Source organism: Dendrobates tinctorius, unplaced genomic scaffold (assembly GCF_039654945.1).
Source record: "Dendrobates tinctorius isolate UK_male_01 unplaced genomic scaffold, ASM3965494v1 ptg000083l, whole genome shotgun sequence".
Taxonomy (NCBI): Eukaryota; Metazoa; Chordata; class Amphibia; order Anura; family Dendrobatidae; genus Dendrobates; species Dendrobates tinctorius.
Window position 1 is genome coordinate 5,537,649 of NW_027361751.1, and position 21,777 is coordinate 5,559,425.

At 42.5% G+C, this 21,777-nt stretch overlaps 1 long non-coding RNA gene across 1 annotated transcript; it reads right to left on the reverse strand.

Moving 5' to 3' along the window:
- Positions 1-314: 314 nt before the first annotated feature.
- On the reverse strand, positions 315-21,181 carry LOC141097219 (uncharacterized). Its single transcript, XR_012233880.1, has 2 exons — positions 20,813-21,181; positions 315-413 (listed from the first exon to the last, which is right to left on the reverse strand). It is a non-coding gene; the product is annotated as an uncharacterized lncRNA (long non-coding RNA).
- Between the last annotated feature and the right edge of the window lie 596 nt (positions 21,182-21,777).

Below are 21,777 nucleotides of genomic sequence, written 5' to 3' on the forward strand. Positions count from 1 at the left end.
GGAAAACCCCACAGAATATTCCCACCCAAAATGAATACTTTTTATGTATTGTAATAATCCTAAATTTAGGTAGAGGCGTATACGCACATGAAAAATGTAAAATATTTAAAGAAATCTCATTCACATGTGGAGAAAACCCACAGCATGTCAATTCACATTGCTGATGTCATCTCAGATGTCACCTGCACCATTTCCACCACGAAGTCCACATGGATATATAATGTAGTGCATTTTGCTGTGGAATATGCATTTCTGTTATGTTGTGGTGCCTATTGTTATGAAACTAGTACCAACCGAAAGTAAGGCCAAATTGGTTTTTAACCTTTCAATATATTTTTTATTAAACTGGTCACATTTTTGTTGATTGGAGGCGGCAAGACTAATTTTTCACCCAAGTTGAAGGGAGCCCGTACCTTAGGTAAAAGAGAAATAAAAACAGAGAGAAAAAAGCATTATGATTAAATTTTAGCTGCTGCCCTATTTTCCGATTTACTAATATACATGTACAGGGACTGTTCCTTGATAGATGATGTTGGAGGGATTCAAGGTTGGGCATGTTGAATTTCAATATGCCTGATTCTTTGTTGTCACAGGAGATAAGCCAAGCTTATGGGTGCCTGACAGTGGCTTACTCTTCTCTCCATTTTGAAAACACATGCATAGATATGGTGGATAAGGAGTTATAGTTGTTGGACAATGAAGACGACATTGATGTAATATGGGCACTTTAAAGGGGCCTTTACATATAGCGATATCGCTAGCGATATCGCTAAAGCGTCCCCGATTTTGTGACGCAGCAGCGATATCGCTATGTGTGATACTTACCTCCGACCGGCTCCCCCGCTGTCTGTCGCTGATCGCGTGAGATCGTGCAGCTCCATTTCTCGTCGGGCACTTCCTGCTGGGCTTCCTGCTGGCGCCGACGAGCGACGCGTGGACGCGGTCGGGAGGACGTCAGGATCGCCGAGTCTGAAAGGTAAGTAATGACTGCTGCTGCGTCGCTACATCGCTGTGAAATCTGCCTGTATGGCAGCTCACTAGCGACCATTTAGCGATGCACCAGCGATCCTGACCGGGTCGTATCGTTGTCGGGATCACTGGTGCATCGCTAAATGTAAAGGGGCCTTAAGTCTCTGGAGTGCCGCGCGGGGCCTGGGGGTACTCTGTACCGGGCCCGTCAACTTCCATGGGGGACGGTGTCACGGCGGCGGCGACCCGGTCCGTGGCTCAGAGGCGTCCAGTAATAAAAATAGGGGAAAGTTGTGTGGCATTTATGTGGTAAAAATGAAAATAAAGTATTAGATGGTGAAATACGTGACGCCACCTGTGGTAATCTGGTCAGAGGTGACCAGCGCTGCGGTGTTGCTTCTCTGGGATGGATGTTGGGCGCAGCTATGATGTTGTAGCCCTCCACAGGTAGGGCTGTAGTCCCAGGGCAAAGATGTTAAATAAATAGTTAAAGTGGCTGTAAACTTTGGGGTGCAGATAAATGAGAGAAAGACACAGAGAGGTGCAGTTTCTTTACCTTCTACTGGTAATAGGTTGCAGTCCGGAGTACCACATGCAGGTGATGGAATGAGTCCGGCTCGCCTGGAGGCATTCAGGGAATCCACCTTGCCAGGTGGTGATTTAGGACCTTCCTTTCTGCGCTTTGTGTGTGGGTCTCCCCTGTATATAACTATGCTGCGACCCTCTGATGGTTTCACTAACCTGTACGGCTATCAGCGTGAGCCTATTCCACGGGTACCGTTCTCTTCACTGTCGGCCCTGGGCTCCTTATCCACTGCCGTGCCCTCAGTTAATCAATGTGCACAGGAATTTACAATCCCCTGTACTTTCAGATTCGGCTATCAGGACTTACAGTTCCTGTCAGCCTAGGACTCTGACGTCCCTTTTCTCTTTATTAGCGCTTCACTCAGGGGTCTGCTATATGCAGTATTTTAGCTTCCCTAGAGTCTCTCAGTCTCTGCTGGTGTCCTTTTTGTCTCCACAGATCAGCTCTGCCTATTGAGCTCCTCACCGATCAGCTCCCTGTCTTCATCTGACAGGATCTTCCAGAAAGATCTCTTTACCTCACCTCATCACGTTGTAACTGTCATTTTTCCTCACAGCTGCTTCGTTTCCATGACAACTCCCTCAGCTGATTTCTAGCTGACTCACCAACCACCTCTGCTGGCCAGAATTTATAAGGCATCTCCCTTTTCTGACCTGCAGCAGGAAATTGTGATTAAATCTTTAAATCTATACTGCCTGGCATGGGATCCCTTTCTGCCTTCAAGCATGACTTTACCCATTAGAGGGAGGTAATGTCACTGTGAAAACCGGACTCTGGGGTGTCACATCTCGATGGCTCACAATCTTTACACCGATATTACCCAAATTTAAGGCCCCTTTACATTTAGCAATGCACCAGCGATGCCGACAACGATACAACCCGGTCAGGATCGCTGGTGCATCGCTAAATGGTCGCTAGTGAGCTGCCACACAGGCAGATCTCACAGCGATGTAGCGACGCAGCAGCGGTCGTTACTTACCTTTCAGACGCGGCGATCCTGACGTCCACGTGTTGCTCGTCGGCGCCAGCAGGAAGCGCCCAACGAGAAATGGAGCTGCACGATCTCGCGCGATCAGCGACAGACAGCGGGGGAGCCGGTCGGAGGTAAGTAGTATCACACATAGCGATATTGCTAGCGATATCGCTGCTGCGTCACAAAATCAGTGATGCTTTAGCGATATCGCTATGTGTAAAGGCCCCTAAAGGCTATATTCACATGTCCAATAATCATCAATTAGAATGGATCTGATATCCGTTATCAAAAAAGTTGTGCAGATACAGCTTTTTTGTCCGGTTAAAAAATTGATTTCAACTGGATCGGGTTTTTTTTTTAACATTGAAGTCTATGAAAAACGTTTCCATTAATAAGCCATCAGTTTTTCTTTCATTTGAAAAGGATCATTTTTTTTGCTTACTGGATCAGTTTCCATTGGAACAAAACAGATGCAGTTTTCCATAGACTTGAATGTTTAAAAACAGATCCAGCTGAAATCCGTTTTTTAGGTGGACAAAAAAGTTGTCACGGTCATGTGTGTCTGGACGCAGCGAGTACCGCAAGGCGAACCCATGTGACGCACGTGACCCTGGATACACCGCCTCCAGTGGGGCGAACTTAAATAATAAACATGTGCAGCTGGATACACCGCCTCCAACTGGCGAATTTAGACATTACACGTATATACAAGTCTGGAAATCCTGCCTCCAGTAAGGCGAATTTAAAAAATAAGGGAAACCTGGGTAACATTAACAATGGTGGGCCCTGCGATAGGGAATAGGGAAGTGGAGACCTCCTGAGCTCCCCTGAGCCAGTGTCCCTGCACTCCTAACGTTCCCTATGCCGGTTCCGCAAAAGGAACCTAAAAACCCTAGCTCGTCCTGACCTAAACCCTCACTAGGCAAAAAAAAAACTCTGTTTGGGAGAGAAGAACAGACAATTCGCGGCGCCCTAAGTGCGTAAACACAATATTGTAGTCTTTAAAGGGTGCACAATTTTATGCACTCACCTGATAGAAGACTAATATAGCTTTGGATTATGTATCCTCAAAAATCCTTCCTTTTGGGATACTTCTCAGAAGACAGGGCTTGCAGCTTGCCTCTTGCCTCGGGTGGATCCAAGTGAAAGAGCCGGGTTCAGGCTCACACAAGATGAGTAAATCAAGAAAGGCACATCCAGCCCATAAACGGCAGCGCTTCCCAGGACTCACATCTAAGGGTGATATTCCATATTTTTTTTTATTTCATAGGTTAAAAAAGAGATACAACGCGTTTCGGATACAGTGTATATCCTTCATCAGGTATCATAAAAACACAGTACAAATCATAATAGTATAAAATTCAGTTACACTTATAGTAGCAACCTTTTATCCCAGTCTCAGAAACTTGATTTAGGGTGTGGACCAAGTTCAGGAACACAGTTCAGGAACACAGTTCAGGAACACACCCACTGATTGATCCAACCTTGACAACATGGATGCAAGACGGAAAAGAAAAAAAAAAAAAAAATACCCAAAAGGAAAAAAAAACCCAGAGAAAAAAAAAAAAAAAAAAGACAACGTTCAAACTCTCTCTATGAAATCATTCAATCCATTTGGATATAATGTTCCCAGACGATATATCCAAAACATTTCTTTCCGGTTTAAAAAAGCATTCCTATTTGCAACACCAGAGGGTATCTGCTCCACCGGAGTTACTTTTATGTTAAAAATTTTGTTATGTTTAATTAGTAGATGCCTTGAGAGACTATGTTTTAAAAAGCCGTTTTTTGCTCTATTTCTGTGACCATTAATGCGGGACCGCAGTGTCTGCACAGTGCGTCCCACATATTGCAAACCGCAACTGCATGTGATTACATATACAACAAAATCACTGATACAGCTGAGTCTTTGTGAAATCTCAAAGACCTCACCAGTACTATTACATTTGATGGTTTTAGCCCCGTGATCTAGGATCCCACAGGTACAACATTTTTTAGAGGTGCATTTAAAAACTCCGGTTCCTTGAGAAACACCACATAAAATTTGATCTGTACTTTTTTTTATAGTTTTTTCCTTTTGAATCCAACTGTTTTTTTTAATTTACTGGGGGCCACCAAATTTTTCAAAGTTTTCCCCCTTCTATATGTAATCCCTGGTTTATCAGGGAGATGTTTTCCCAAAACAGGGTCACGCTTCAAGATATACCAATATTTTGAAAGCACAGTTCTTATTACTTTATTTCCCCTATTGAATGTGGTCACAAAATTCAATTTCCAGCGATCATCACTTTTTTCTTTACCAATGGTCAAATTATCCCCCTTCCTATTTTTTCCTTTTAAACATTCCTCCTGTGTTTTTACTTTGTTATCCCTATATGCACTAATTATCAAGTTTTTTGGGTATCTTTTTTCCTTAAATTTTATTTTTAGAATTTTAGACTGAGCTACATAATCAGATTCTCTCGTACAGTTCTTTCTTATACGAAAAAATTGGCTGTGGGGTATATTAACCTTCCACTTCTTGTAATGTGCACTGTTAAAATCTAAAAAGCCGTTTGAATCCACCTTTTTGAAGTGGGTTTTTGTAATAATTTTTTTCCCACTATGGCTGATCTCTAGATCAAGAAACACCATTTTTTCTTTATTAATTTGTGATGTAAAGGTAATCCCCCAGGTGTTATTATTGAGCTCCTTTATTGACTGTGCCGCTTCCTCCTCTGTCCCCTTCCATATAATAATCAGATCATCAATAAAGCGCTTATAAAGCCTTATTTTGTCATTGAAAACAGGCTTAGAGAGTGACGATGAGGACTCGAATCGCCCCATGAATAAGTTTGCGAAACTTGGCGCGACCCGAGTCCCCATCGCGGTGCCGAGCAACTGTAAATACAGTATGCCTTCAAAAATGAACACATTGTGTTCAAGAATGAATTTGAGACCCTTTAACAGAAAATCTCTTTGTTCAGGGAGCATCAATAATAACACCTGGGGGATTACCTTTACATCACAAATTAATAAAGAAAAAATGGTGTTTCTTGATCTAGAGATCAGCCATAGTGGGAAAAAAATTACAAAAACCCACTTCAAAAAGGTGGATTCAAATGGCTTTTTAGATTTTAACAGTGCACATTACAAGAAGTGGAAGGTTAATATACCCCACAGCCAATTTTTTCGTATAAGAAAGAATTGTACGAGAGAATCTGATTATGTAGCTCAGTCTAAAATTCTAAAAAGAAAATTTAAGGAAAAAAGATACCCAAAAAACTTGATAATTAGTGCATATAGGGATAACAAAGTAAAAACACAGGAGGAATGTTTAAAAGGAAAAAATAGGAAGGGGGATAATTGGACCATTGGTAAAGAAAAAAGTGATGATCGCTGGAAATTGAATTTTGTGACCACATTCAATGGGGGAAATAAAGTAATAAGAACTGTGCTTTCAAAATGTTGGTATATCTTGAAGCGTGACCCTGTTTTGGGAAAACATCTCCCTGATAAACCAGGGATTACATATAGAAGGGGGAAAACTTTGAAAAATTTGGTGGCCCCCAGTAAATTAAAAAAAAACAGTTGGATTCAAAAGGAAAAAACTATAAAAAAAAGTACGGATCAAATTTTATGTGGTGTTTCTCAAGGAACCGGAGTTTTTAAATGCACCTCTAAAAAATGTTGTACCTGTGGGATCCTAGATCACGGGGCTAAAACCATCAAATGTAATAGTACTGGTGAGGTCTTTGAGATTTCACAAAGACTCAGCTGTAACAGTGATTTTGTTATATAAGTAATCACATGCAGTTGCGGTTTGCAATATGTGGGACGCACTGTGCAGTCACTGCGGTCACGCATTAATGGTCACAGAAATAGAGCAAAAAACGGCTTTTTAAAACATAGTCTCTCAAGGCATCTATTAATTAAACATAACAAAATTTTTAACATAAAAATAACTCCGGTGGAGCAGATACCCTCTGGTGTTGCAAATAGGAATGCTTTTTTAAACCGGAAAGAAACGTTTTGGATATATCGTCTGGGAACATTATATCCAAATGGATTAAATGATATCATAGAGAGAGTTTGAACGTTGTTTTTTTTTTTTCTCTCTGGGTTTTTTTTCCTTTTGGGTTTTTTTTTTTTTTTTTTCTTTTCCGTCTTGCATCCATGTTGTCAAGGTTGGATCAATCAGTGGGTGTGTTCCTGAACTGTGTTCCTGAACTTGGTTCACACCCTAAATCAAGTTTCTGAGACTGGGATAAAAGGTTGCTACTATATATAAGTGTAACTGAATTTTATACTATTAGGATTTGTACTGTGTTTTTATGATACCTGATGAAGGCTATACACTGTATCCGAAACACGTTGTATCTCTTTTTTAACCTATGAAATAAAAAAAAATATGGAATATCACCCTTGGATGTGAGTCCTGGGAAGCGCTGCCGTTTATGGGCTGGATGTGCCTTTCTTGATTTACTCATCTTGTGTGAGCCTGAACCCGGCTCTTTCACTTGGATCCACCCGAGGCAAGCTGCAAGCCCTGTCTTCTGAGAAGTATCCCAAAAGGAAGGATTTTTGAGGATACATAATCCAAAGCTATATTAGTCTTCTATCAGGTGAGTGCATAAAATTGTGCACCCTTTAAAGACTACAATATTGTGTTTACGCACTTAGGGCGCCGCGAATTGTCTGTTCTTCTCTCCCAAACAGGGTTTTTTTTGCATATTGTCACCGAAAGGAGCTCTTCCTAATCGGTTGAAGACAGACACCCCAGATAGCAAAGGGGAGCGAGCAGCCTGGAGTGAGAATGGAGTATTATAATAGCAGAATTGAGAGGAGAAAGGAGCTGTTATCATCCATTAAGAACATGACTAATATAAGGTTATATTGGCAGTTATAACATGGCAGTTAGACAGGGCAGGAGACAGGTAAGACATTTATATCCATCTACTCCCTCTACATTTGGAGTACAACAAATATATACCATATGCATTTGTGTAATTTTAATCCTGGCTCCTGCATTCACACACATCCACCGCCCTGGCATTAACTCTCTACACTCCATCCATATCGGCCCCTCGCTTCTTTCCTCTCCTATGTATAGCACTCACGCTCTTTTCACGTTGTTAAATTGCACAGATCCAGTCAGTCCCACCATTCAACATCAGAGACGCTCTCACAAATCACTTAACCATCTGCTCACTCTTTCTATCCTCCTTCTCCTAGTCGCAGGAGACATTGCTCCCAATCCTGGTCCCCCATGTTATAGAAAGTCAAACCCCCCAACTGCTACACTTAGAAACCCCTCTAATCTGATTAATATTCCCTGCCTGCCATCTGTCTCTCTTAATTGTGCACTTTGGAATTCTCGCTCAGTGTGTAATAGTGTTGAGCATTCCGATACCGCAAGTATCGGGTATCGGCCGATACTTGCTGTATCGGAATTCCGATACCGACTTCCGATATTTTTTCAATATCGGAATTCGGCATCGGAATCGGAAGTTCAGTTGATTGACGGCCTGACGTCATCATGATGCGCGGTGTGTGCGCATCATGATGCGCCATCATTTCGGGCCTTCCGGGGGTCTCTGCCGGCCTGCCGGGGGGCTGTGCCGGCCTGCCGGGGGGCTGTGTGGACTGCCCGGGGTCTGTACCGGCCTGCCGGGGGGCTGTGCCGGCCTGCCGGTGGTCTGTGCACCCTGTGGGGGTCTGTACCGGCCTGCCGGGGGGCTGTGCCGGCCTGCCGGGGGGCTGTGCTGATGTCCGGGGGTCTGTGCAAGCATCGTCCGATGGGACTACAAGTCCCATCGGGCGATGCCTGCTACCATGACAGTGATTGACACATTAGCCAATGATGGGACAGTAGTAGTCCCATCATCCGGCTAATGTGTTAAATGTTAAAAAAAAAAAAAAAAAATACTACATACATACTACATGCATGCTACATACATACTACATGCATGCTACATACATACTACATATATACTACATACATACTACATATATACTACATACATACTACATGCATGCTACATACATACTACATGCATGCTACATACATACTACATACATACTACATGCATTCTACATACATACTACATGCATGCTACATACATACTACATATATACTACATACATACTACATGCATGCTACATACATACTACATGCATGCTACATACATACTACATATATACTACATACATACTACATACATGCTACATACATACTACATATATACTACATACATACTACATGCATGCTACATACATACTACATATATACTACATACATGCTACATACATACTGCATGCTACATACATACTACATACATACTACATGCTACATACATACTACATATATACTACATACATACTACATACATGCTGCATGCTACATACATACTACATACATACTACATACATGCTACATGCATGCTACATACATACTACATATATACTACATGCATGCTACATACATACTACATGCTACATACATACTACATATATACTACATACATACTACATACATGCTACATACATGCTACATACATGCTACATACATGCTACATACATACTACATGCATGCTACATACATACTACATGCTACATACATACTACATGCATGCTACATACATACTACATGCATGCTACATACATACCACATACATACTACATGCTACATACATACCACATATATACTACATACATACAATACATTCATACAATACATACATAGACATACAGTACATATAACATAGAGTAACATACTTACCAATACTTGTCACATTGTTCCCCGAAGCCATTGTCTATTCCGGGATAAATATTAACATAACAAACCACAAAAATACTCACCCACGATCCGAAGCAGTCCACGAGTGTGTCCCACGACGATCTTGGGTAGAGAACTGCAGCATCAGCTGTTGCTGCCGTTCTCTACGGGCTGCAGGAATCCAATGACGGAAGGTAGGTATCCTTCCGCACTGTATTCCTCCGCCACTTAAAAAAAAAAGTCCCTAGTCTCACTTTATGCCATTGCTGTGTGGGAATTTCCCACACAGCAATGGCATAAAGTGAGACTAGGGACTTTTTTTTTTTAAGTGGCGGAGGAATACAGTGCGGAAGGATACCTACCTTCCGTCATTGGATTCCTGCAGCCCGTAGAGAACGGCAGCATCATCTGATGCTGCAGTTCTCTACCCAAGATCGTCGTGGGACACACTCGTGGACTGCTTCGGATCGTGGGTGAGTATTTTTGTGGTTTGTTATGTTAATATTTATCCCGGAATAGACAATGGCTTCGGGGAACAATGTGACAAGTATTGGTAAGTATGTTACTCTATGTTATATGTACTGTATGTCTATGTATGTATTGTATGTATGTAGTATATATGTGGTATGTATGTAGCATGTGGTATGTATGTAGCATGTAGTATGTATGTGGTATGTATGTAGCATGCATGTAGTATGTATGTAGCATGCATGTAGTATGTATGTAGCATGTATGTAGCATGTATGTAGCATGCAGTATGTATGTAGCATGTATGTAGTATGTATGTAGTATATATGTAGTATGTATGTAGCATGTAGTATGTATGTAGCATGCATGTAGTATATATGTAGTATGTATGTAGCATGCATGTAGCATGTATGTAGTATGTATGTAGTATGTATGTAGCATGCAGCATGTATGTAGTATGTATGTAGTATATATGTAGTATGTATGTAGCATGCATGTAGTATGTATGTAGTATGTATGTAGCATGCAGTATATATGTAGTATGTATGTAGCATGTATGTAGTATGTATGTAGCATGCAGTATGTATGTAGCATGTATGTAGTATGTATGTAGTATATATGTGGTATGTATGTAGCATGCAGTATGTATGTAGCATGCATGTAGTATATATGTAGTATGTATGTTGCATGTAGTATTTATGTAGTATGAATGTAGCATATATGTAGTATGTAGTATGAATGTAGCATGTATGTAGTATGCATGTTGTATGTATGTAGCATGTAATTTTTTTTTTTTTTTTACATTTAACACATTAGCCGGATGATGGGACTACTACTGTCCCATCATTGGCTAATGTGTCAATCACTGTCATGGTAGCAGGCATCGCCCGATGGGACTTGTAGTCCCATCGGACGATGCCTGCACAGACCCCCGGAGCCTGCTCAGCCCCCCGGCAGGCCGGCACAGCCCCCCGGCAGGCCGGCACAGCCCCCCGGAGCCTGCACAGCCCCCCGGCAGGCCGGCACAGCCCCCCGGAGCCTGCACAGCCCCCCGGCAGGCCGGCACAGCCCCCCGGCAGGCCGGCACAGCCCCCCGGAGCCTGCACAGACCACCGGCAGGCCGGCACAGACCACCGGAGCCTGCACAGACCCCCTGGCAGGCCGGCACAGCCCCCCGAAAGGCCCGTACAGACCCCAGAGAGGCTGTACAAGGGCAGGAAAGGGTTTTTCTTATTCCGATACCGGAAGTCCCATAGACTTGAATGGGACTTCCGGTATCGGAATCGGCGATACCGATACTTTTTTTAAAGATCGGCCGATACCATCCGATACGATACTTTGAAGTATCGGACGGTATCGCTCAACTCTAGTGTGTAACAAACTCTCCTTCATCCATGACTTCTTCCTTTCTAATTCTCTTAAGCTCCTGGCTCTTACTGAAACCTGGATCCAGCAGTCAGACACTACCGCTGCTGCTGCTCTTTCATACGGGGGCTACACTTCTCTCATACCCCAAGATCAGCCAATAGAGCAGGTGGAGGCGTTGGTCTGCTCCTATCATCAAAATGTACCTTTCAGGTTATCCCTCAAGTACCCTCACTTGTCTTCCCTTCTTTTGAGGTCCATGACGTCAGACTCTACACCCCCCTCTCCATGCGAGTGGCAGTGGTGTATTGTCCTCCCGGCCCCTCCCATCAGTTCCTGGATCATTTTGCCACTTGGCTTCCACATTTTCTCTCCTGTGACATCCCTACCCTCATCATGGGAGATTTCAACATCCCCATTGCTCTTCCCCTCTCACCATCTGCTACTCACCTTTTATCTCTAACCTCCTCATTTGGCCTTTCGCAGCTTACTAATTCTCCAACGCATGAAGACAGAAACTCCCTCGACTTGGTCTTCTCTCGGCTTTGTGCAGTGGATGATTTTGCAAACTCCCCTCTCCCGCTCTCTGACCACAATCTTCTTTCATTCTCTATCAAGAACTGCCAGGCTGCTCAGGTCACCCCCACTGTCCATACTTATAGAAACATACAGGCCATTAACACCCAGAAACTTATGAAGAACTTGCAGTCTTCATTGGCCCCTATCTCCTCCCTCTCATGTCCTGATTCTGCATTGAAGCATTACAATGAAACACTTCAAAGTGCCCTGGATGAATTTGCACCCCCTATAAATAGAACACCACAATGCAGACGGCGACAACCCTGGCACACGGTGCAAACACGTTTCCTGCAGCGGTGCTCCAGGTGCGCCGAACGTCTGTGGAGAAAATCCAATCTACACGAAGATTTCATACATTTTAAGTTTATGCTTAGAACATACAACACTGCCCTTCACCTCTCCAAACAAACCTATTTCAACACCCTCATCACCTCACTGTCAAATAACCCAAAACGTCTCTTTGACACTTTTCATTCTCTACTCAATCCAAGAGTACAGGCCCCAACCACAGAGCTCAGAGCTGACAATCTGGCCAATTACTTCAAAGAAAAAATTGACCAGATTCGACAGGAAATTATCTCCCAATCACCTCATACCACGCACTGTCCTCCCTCCCCCACTGCATCTAGCTCACTCTCTGATTTTGAACCAGTCACAGAAGAAGAAGTAAGCAGGCTCCTTGCATCTTCTCGCCCAACTACTTGCACCAGTGACCCATTTCCGTCACATCTCCTCCAGTCCCTTTCCCCTGCTGTCACCCCTCACCTAACTAAAATATTTAACCTCTCTCTCTTCTGGTATTTTTCCCTCCTCATTTAAGCATGCCATCATACATCCACTACTTAAAAAACCATCCCTCGACCAAAACTGTGCCGCTAACTATAGACCTGTCTCTAATCTTCCCTTCATCTCTAAACTCCTGGAACGCCTGGTCCACTCCCGTCTTATCCGCTATCTCTCAGAAAACTCTGTTCTCGACCCTCTCCAATCCGGTTTCCGCTCTTTACACTCCACTGAAACTACCCTCACTAAAGTCTCTAATGATCTGCTAACAGCTAAATCAAATGGTCATTACTCCATGCTAATTCTCTTGGATCTCTCTGCAGCATTCGACACTGTGGATCATCAGCTCCTCCTCACTATGCTCCGTTCCATTGGCCTCAAGGACACCGTTCTCTCCTGGTTCTCCTCCTATCTCTCTGACCGCTCCTTTACTGTGTCTTTTGCCGGTTCCTCCTCCTCTCACCTTCCCCTTACTGTTGGGGTCCCCCAAGGATCGGTTCTAGGCCCCCTCCTCTTCTCCTTGTACACTGCCCCTATTGGTCAAACAATCAGTAGATTTGGGTTCCAGTACCATCTCTATGCTGATGACACCCAATTATACGCTTCTTCTCCTGACATCACGCCAGCCTTTCTAGAGAATACCGGCGATTGTCTAAACGCTGTGTCTAACATCATGTCCTCACTATATCTGAAACTGAACCTGTCAAAAACTGAACTCCTGGTGTTTCCTCCCTCTACTAATGTACCTATACCCGACATTGCTATTTCTGTGGGTGGCTCCACTATTACTCCCCAGCAACAGGCCCGCTGTCTTGGGGTCATACTTGATTCTGAGCTTTCCTTTGCCCCCCACATTCGATCACTGGCTCGCTCTTGTCATCTGCACCTCAAAAACATTTCTAGAATTCGACCTTTTCTTACTTTGAACTCTGCAAAAACTCTTACTGTTTCTCTTATTCATTCTCGTCTCGACTATTGTAACTCTCTTCTAATCGGTCTCCCTCTTACCAAACTCTCCCCTCTCCAATCTGTCTTGAATGCTGCAGCCAGGATCATATTCCTCACCAATCGTTACACCGATGCCTCTACCTTGTGCCAATCATTACACTGGCTACCCATCCACTCCAGAATTCAGTATAAACTTATTACCCTCACCCACAAAGCCCTCCATAGCTCAGCACCACCCTACATCTCCTCCCTTGTTTCAGTATACCACCCTACCCGCGCCCTCCGTTCTGCTGATGACCTGAGGTTAGTATCCTCAATAGTCAGAACCTCCCACTCCCGTCTCCAAGACTTTACACGTGCCGCGCCAATTCTTTGGAATGCACTTCCCAGGTCAATACGATTAGTCCCCAATCCCCACAATTTTAAGCGTGCCCTGAAAACGCATTTATTCAGACTGGCCTATCGCCTCAACACATTAACCTAATCTATCCCTCTGTGGCACAGCCAAAAGTTTTACCACAACCAGATTTCCCGCATCATGTTCCCACATGCTTTATGCATCCATTAGCCCTCTGTCTGTACTGTCACACACTTAACATTATGGCTGGTCCATACAATCAGGGCAACTGTTACCACCCACCTTTCGTGTCTACCTCTTTCCTCATAGACTGTAAGCTTGCGAGCAGGGCCCTCATTCCTCTTGGTATTTGTTATAATCTACGGTATGTGATTATTGTTATGCTGTAATGTCTATTGTCTGTACAAATCCCCTCTGAAATGTAAAGTGCTGCGGAATATGTTGGCGCTATAGAAATAACAGTACAGACACAGAGGGCTAATGGATGCATAAAGCATGTGGGAACATGATGCGGGGAACCTGGTTATGGTAAAACTTTTGGCTGTGCCACACAGGGATAGATTAGGTTAATGTGTTGAGGCGATAGGCCAGTCTGAATAAATGCGTTTTCAGGGCACGCTTAAAATTGTGGGGATTGGGGACTAATCGTATTGACCTGGGAAGTGCATTCCAAAGAATTGGCGCAGCACGTGTAAAGTCTTGGAGACGGGAGTGGGAGGTTCTGACTATTGAGGATGCTAACCTCAGGTCATCAGCAGAACGGAGGGTGTGGGTAGGGTGGTATACTGAAACAAGGGAGGAGATGTAAGGTGGTGCTGAGCTATGGAGGGCTTTGTGGGTGAGGGCAATAAGTTTGTACTGGATTCTGGAGTGGATGGGTAGCCAGTGTAATGACTGGCACAAGGAAGAGGCATCGGTGTAACGATTGGTGAGGAATATGATCCTGGCTGCAGCATTCAAGACAGATTGGAGAGGGGAGAGTTTGGTAAGAGGGAGACCGATTAGAAGAGAGTTACAATAGTCGAGACGAGAGTGAATAAGAGAAACAGTAAGAGATTTTGCAGAGTCAAAAGTAAGGAAAGGTCGGATTCTAGAAATGTTTTTGAGGTGCAGATGACAAGAGCGAGCCAGTGATCGAATGTGGGGGGCAAAGGAAAGCTCGGAATCAAGTATGACCCCAAGACAGCGGGCCTGTTGCTGGGGAGCAATAGTGGAACCATACACAGAAATAGCAATGTCGGGTATAGGTACATTAGAAGAGGGAGGAAACACCAGGTGTTCAGTCTTTGACAGGTTCAGTTTCAGATATAGTGAGGACATGATATTAGACACAGCGTTTAGACAATCGCCGGTGTGTTCTAGAAAGGCTGGTGTGATGTCAGGAGAAGAAGCAGCGTATAATTGGGTGTCGTCAGCATAGAGATGGTACTGGAAACCAAATCTACTGATTGTTTGACCAATAGGGGCAGTGTACAAGGAGAAGAGGAGGGGGCCTAGAACCGATCCTTGAGGAACCCCAACAGTAAGGGGAAGGTGAGAGGAGGAGGAACCGGCAAAAGATACCGTAAAGGAGCGGTCGGAGAGATAGGAGGAGAACCATGAGAGAACGGTGTCCTTGAGGCCAATGGAACGGAGCATAGTGAGGAGGAGTTGATGATCCACAGTGTCGAATGCTGCAGAGAGATCCAAGAGAATTAGCATGGAGTAATGACCATTTGATTTAACTGTTAGTAGATCATTAGAGACTTTAGTGAGGGCAGTTTCAGTAGAGTGTAAAGAGCGGAAACCAGATTGGAGAGGGTCGAGAAGAGAGTTATCAGAGAGATAGCGGATCAGACGGGAGTGGACCAGGCGTTCCAGGAGTTTAGAGATGAAGGGAAGATTAGAGACAGGTCTATAGTTAGCGGCACAGTTTTGGTTGAGGGATGGTTTTTAAGTAGTGGATGTATGATAGCATGCTTAAATGATGAGGGAAAAATACCAGAAGAGAGAAAGAGGTTAAATATTTTAGTTAGGTGAGGGGTGACAGCAGGGGAAAGGGACTGGAGCAGATGTGATGGAAATGGGTCACTGGTGCAAGTGGTTGGGCGAGAAGATGCAAGAGCCTGCTTACTTCTTCTTGTGTGACTGGTTCAAAATCAGAGAGTGAGTTAGATGCAGTGGGGGAGGGAGGACAGTGCATGGTATGAGGTGATTGGGAGATAATTTCCTGTCGATTCTGGTCAATTTTTTCTTTGAAGTAATTGGCCAGATCGTCAGCTCGGAGCTCCGTGGTTGGGGCCTGTACTCTTGGGTTGAGTAGAGAATGAAAAGTGTCAAAGAGACGTTTCGGGTTATTGGACAGTGAGGTGATGAGGGTGTTGAAATAGGTTTGTTTGGAGAGGTGAAGGGCAGTGTTGTATGTTCTAAGCATAAACTTATAATGGATGAAATCTTCGTTTAGATTGGATTTTCTCCACAGACGTTCGGCGCACCTGGAGCACCGCTGCAGGAAACGTGTTTGCACCGTGTGCCAGGGTTGTCGCCGTCTGCGTTGTGGTGTTCTATTTATAGGGGGTGCAAATTCATCCAGGGCACTTTGAAGTGTTTCATTGTAATGCTTCAATGCAGAATCAGGACATGAGAGGGAGGAGATAGGGGCCAATGAAGACTGCAAGTTCTTCATAAGTTTCTGGGTGTTAATGGCCTGTATGTTTCTATAAGTCTGGACAGTGGGGGTGACCTGAGCAGCCTGGCAGTTCTTGATAGAGAATGAAAGAAGGTTGTGGTCAGAGAGCGGGAGAGGGGAGTTTGCAAAATCATCCACTGCACAAAGCCGAGAGAAGACCAAATCAAGGGAATTTCCGTCTTCATGCGTTGGAGAATTAGTAAGCTGCGAAAGGCCAAATGAGGAGGTTAGAGATAAAAGGTGAGTAGCAGATGATGAGAGGGGAGGATCAATGGGGATGTTGAAATCTCCCATGATGAGGGTAGGGATGTCACAGGAGAGAAAATATGGAAGCCAAGTGGCAAAATGATCCAGGAACTGATGGGAGGGGTCGGGAGGACGATACACCACCGCCACTCGCATGGAGAAGAAATAAGACATCAGATCGATGCAGAATTTCTAGGCATTCGTATTGATCAAAAAATAGTTCCAAATGGTTTGAAGATACATTTTAATAGTACTTTTCTAGATGACAGTAATTTTACCAATAAGTGGAATAATATTTTAAATGATTGTTCTTGTAGTCTTATGAGTTTGTTAGTGGAAAAGCATTCTGAGCTAGCCAGCAAAGTCGCAATGATCAGTGAGAAAAAATTACTTGAACTTCAAAGGTTCAAAAGTTTACATTTTTTTAATTTGGTGAATGATGACATTACTAGGAAACTCAAAGTATTTGAAAATGAACTAGTAGATGTAAAAATAAAAAAATTTCACAGGGACACTTTTAAAACTAAACCAATGTCAACGGAACCAATCAGGAATAAAAACCTGATAGGTATCAATGAACCTACAAAGAAAAACCTTGGCAATTTAAGAACAGAAGCCCTGGTCCAACAAGAATTATAAAAAATATACATAATGTTGAAACCACTATCTCTCAAATTAAGTTACCTCTTAATACGTCTACCCCTGAAAATCCTCATACTATACTCAATAGAAATGTACAAAAGAAAAAACCTCCACCCATTGAAAAAACAATTCCACTAGAGCCCAGGATCATTGTAATGAAAAATGCTCCAACATTACCTCCCCCCAATCCAGGACTTCCCCCACTGGAAATTCCAACTGCTCCCCACAGGTTGGAAATTTCCAATGTTGAATTTGATATAAATGAACTAACCATCCATGACAATACAGAATCCTCATCTACATTCACCACAGTAATACAAGCGCCTACACCATCTCCATCCTCAGTAATATCCAACATCTCTTTTTTAGAGAGAGGTCCCACACGTCCAAGTGTTTCAGAAATAATTTTACCACCACTAATCAGCTCCTCACAAACAGCCCAAATTTTAAATCCAATACAAAAGAATCACATTACAAATTACTTCACACCGGCTGCAACATCAAGGTCAAAAAAAGAAAAGTAGAGCAAGAGGAAAAAGAGGAAAGGGATCTAACAGAAATCTGAGAATATATAAAAAAACAAGGAACCCAGAAACTAATAAACAATCAAATCTGCCTCTGGTTAAAATATTTAATTTATCATCCCACATTTTATCCTTTTCAGAAATGGAAATTTTAAGTAGGGGACTAAATTTCTGCCCTGCTCAAGATATGAATGCATTTGATCTTTTTCTCGATTTAAATGCATACACTCGCAAACTTACTCTTAAAAGGCATTTCTTGTTGACTGAAAAAAATGGGGACATTGGGGATCTTAAAAAAATACTGATCCCAACAGAGACAAACAAAGAAAGTGAATATATCCACAAGGAGGTACACCCAAAATCTCTATTTAATCCTCATCAACACAGAGGACCAAATATAGACACTTTTTTTTCATTAGTATCTGAAGAATTTAGGAAGTGGGAAAATAATAATAAAAATAAAATTGAAAAGCATGGAATGGGGAAAAAAACAAGGTAAAAAAGGAGAACAATATCTCTAAAAGAGAAAAAGTGGCATTGGAGAATTTGAGAAAAAACACAGATATAGTAATAAGACAAGCTGATAAAGGGGGGGAGTAGTTGTGCAAAACAGATCTGACTATATTGAGGAAGCTTTGAACATATTGTCTGATATGAGATATTACAAAATTTTAAAACAAGATCCCACACAATGCTTTTTCCGGGACTATCACCATATGATCAAGGAAGCCTATGAGAGAAATATTCTTAATAAAACAGAAAAAAAGTTTTTAACAAATTCTGCACCAACCATGGCGTTATTTTATCATTTACCAAAACTGCATAAGAACCCTGAAAAACCACCTGGCAGACCGATCATATCAGGAATTGGGTCTTTGACTTATCACCTTTCTCATTATATTGACTTGTTTTTACAAGATCTGGTAAAGTCTCTTCCTTCATATTTGAGAGATTCCACACAATTAATCGAGGAACTGAGGGATATTGAATGGGAAGATAACTATTCCTTTATCTCGTTGGATGTAAATTCATTATATTCCAACATAGATCACGAAATGGGGGTAAATACGGTGGGTTTTTATTTAGCAAAGACAGAGATGCTCCCTGAACAAAGAGATTTTCTGTTAAAGGGTCTCAAATTCATTCTTGAACACAATGTGTTCATTTTTGAAGGCATACTGTATTTACAGTTGCTCGGCACCGCGATGGGGACTCAGGTCGCGCCAAGTTTCGCAAACTTATTCATGGGGCGATTCGAGTCCTCATCGTCACTCTCTAAGCCTGTTTTCAATGACAAAATAAGGCTTTATAAGCGCTTCATTGATGATCTGATTATTATATGGAAGGGGACAGAGGAGGAAGCGGCACAGTTAATAAAGGAGCTCAATAATAACACCTGGGGGATTACCTTTACATCACAAATTAATAAAGAAAAAATGGTGTTTCTTGATCTAGAGATCAGCCATAGTGGGAAAAAAATTATTACAAAAACCCACTTCAAAAAGGTGGATTCAAACGGCTTTTTAGATTTTAACAGTGCACATTACAAGAAGTGGAAGGTTAATATACCCCACAGCCAATTTTTTCATATAAGAAAGAATTGTACGAGAGAATCTGATTATGTAGCCCAGTCTAAAATTCTAAAAATAAAATTTAAGGAAAAAAGATACCCAAAAAATTTGATAATTAGTGCATATAGGGATAACAAAGTAAAAACACAGGAGGAATGTTTAAAAGGAAAAAATAGGAAGGGGGATAATTTGACCATTGGTAAAGAAAAAAGTGATGATCGCTGGAAATTGAATTTTGTGACCACATTCAATAGGGGAAATAAAGTAATAAGAACTGTGCTTTCAAAATATTGGTATATCTTGAAGCATGACCCTGTTTTGGGAAAACATCTCCCTGATAAACCAGGGATTACATATAGAAGGGGGAAAACTTAACTAAAAAAAGTATGGATCAAATTTTATGTGGTGTTTCTCAAGGAACCGGAGTTTTTAAATGCACCTCTAAAAAATGTTGTACCTGTGGGATCCTAGATCACGGGGCTAAAACCATCAAATGTAATAGTACTGGTGAGGTCTTTGAGATTTCACAAAGACTCAGCTGTAACAGTGATTTTGTTATATATGTAATCACATGCAGTTGCAGTTTGCAATATGTGGGACGCACTGTGCAGACACTGCGGTCACGCATTAATGGTCACAGAAATAGAGCAAAAAACGGCTTTTTAAAACATAGTCTCTCAAGGCATCTACTAATTAAACATAACAAAATTTTTAACATAAAAATAACTCCGGTGGAGCAGATACCCTCTGGTGTTGCAAATAGGAATGCTTTTTTAAACCGGAAAGAAATGTTTTGGATATATCGTCTGGGAACATTATATCCAAATGGATTGAATGATTTCATAGAGAGAGTTTGAACATTGTTTTTTTTTTTTTTTTTTTTTTTTCCTCTCTGGGTTTTTTTTTCTTTTTTTTTTCTTTTCCGTCTTGCATCCATGTTGTCAAGGTTGGATCAATCAGTGGGTGTGTTCCTGAACTGTGTTCCTGAACTTGGTCCACACCCTAAATCAAGTTTCTGAGACTGGGATAAAAGGTTACTACTATATATAAGTGTAACTGAATTTTATACTATTAGGATTTGTACTGTGTTTTTATGATACCTGATGAAGGATATACACTGTATCCGAAACGCGTTGTATCTCTTTTTTAACCTATGAAATAAAAAAAAATATGGAATATCACCCTTGGATGTGAGTCCTGGGAAGCGCTGCCGTTTATGGGCTGGATGTGCCTTTCTTGATTTAAACCCTCACTAGGGAATTGGTGGAAACTAATCCCATCACTGCACTAAAACACACATGAGGAAAGATGACAAAACAGGGGAAACACCACTTAGCTTTGCTCTGTTGCGTACGCCCCTAGCAACAGAGCCCACCTGTGTGCATCTTCTCCTCCACCCGGATCCATCACCATAACTGGATCCTTCACCATAGTGCAGCCTTGGAGCAGAGTCCACCACCAATTGCAAAAGTCCAGTAACAGAGTCCCAAAGATGAGTTCAGCTCCTGCCCAAAAAGTCAAGCATGCTTGAGTCCAGCTCTGAGCAACCAAGTCCTGCAAGCTGAGTGCAACTCTCTCCATAGTCATCACTCCATCAAGCCATGCAAGCACTTCCTGCCGACACCATAAACTGTGACTCCACCACGTCATGCCAGACCTTCTTGCAGACCATCTAGCTGCCACTCGTCCCCTCTGGCTGGGCTGCGCAGGACTCATGTTCAGCTCCTTCCTCACCCAGGCTTACTTGCCAAATCAACACACAATATCACCAACAGTGATTGAACCCACCTGGCTCCCTTATATAGAGCCTAACACCTGATTTGTAATTGCATGCACATTAATCCTAAAACTAAGGTGCGATACCACTCACCACCACCGGGCAACTTAGAATGAAACACCACGTGTAATAATTCTAATGGCCACCGGGGGCAATCACATCACACTTTGGCACCAAGCCAAAGGAAAAAAAGTTCACTTTGTGCATTTAAACTGTCAGATCCCGCTGGATCATGACAAAAGTTTTCTGCACAGCTTTTATGTTAACGGATTGCTGCTGGATATGTTCTAACTGCTGAATACTGGATTTGTGAATGTAAACTTAGACTATCCTTTAAAGTTGTGATGAGCTTATGTGCCTCACTATAAGTTTCCAACGAAAAAATCAGAAATAGTAAGTAGGGAATATCCAATATTTACACACAGACAGGACCAATTACTAACATGGGACTGGAGTTTTTGTTGCCCAATCTGGGATTACTCTCTGAGTTTGCCAAGACTCCTTTAATGGTGTTCTGGGGAATGTTTGTGGAGACAAGCGAGTTAATGATTTGTCCATAATGC